This window comes from Lycorma delicatula, chromosome 1 (assembly GCF_047948215.1).
Source record: "Lycorma delicatula isolate Av1 chromosome 1, ASM4794821v1, whole genome shotgun sequence".
In the NCBI taxonomy this organism is placed as follows: Eukaryota; Metazoa; Arthropoda; class Insecta; order Hemiptera; family Fulgoridae; genus Lycorma; species Lycorma delicatula.
Genome location: NC_134455.1, coordinates 188,767,514 through 188,768,438, shown reverse-complemented (window position 1 = coordinate 188,768,438; position 925 = coordinate 188,767,514).

The following is a 925-nucleotide window of genomic DNA, read 5'->3' as shown; positions in this document are numbered from 1 at the left end:
TAAGTGACCATACCCAGCATTAATCAAACAAGATTACACCGATCTGTTGTCATTTACAAGTAATCCGGCCTGAATTTTACGTTACAGTATTTCACTGCTAAAATTACAGAAAATTGACACATTTTATTCATTATAAAATAATCAATATATCGTATAAATCAGTACGTGCAATTCTTAGCATTCTTATTGGTTATTATTAATCTTCTTTTTATCTTCTTCTATTATGTCAGAATATTTTCAAAGGTACTTTTCAAACCTTGTAACGTTTAGTAATTTGACTGGCGTTTACATATCAGGATTATCGAAAAAATATAAAAAATTTGATAAACTATTTTTTTTATACTGCCTGATCACAATATTTTTAGATTTAAGTCAGGTGATTCTTTGTTCGGAAGTACTTTTTGATTATATGTCAAACAAAAATTTTGTTCATACCGCATCCATAGTATCAATAATGGCTAGTTCTTTTGTTTGCAATACCTACATCATTCTTAATCGTTACAAATTAAAAGTTATCATAATAAAATTAAATAAATTAATTAGAATATTTTTAACCGATAAGATATTTGAAAAACAAGAATTTACAAAAGATGTTGTAAAAAAACAAAACTTTATTAATAAACTGACTAAAATAAATGTAATATCTTTAATTTTCGTATCAGGATTCAATAACTTATCAAAATTATTACGTAGCTGGTGTTTTTTTGGTATGGATGGCGAAAAGGTTTTGAATTATCAAACTCCGTATGATCCGAATTCATACGTTTTTGTATTTGAATTTACAATTTTTATACAAACTTCATCTCTGGTTATATCAATCTCCCAACAGCTATGTATAAATGCATTATTCGCATCATTTTTTCTCACACTTACATCATTTTTGGAACGACTACATAAAACAATAGAGTTCATTTTAACTAAAAAA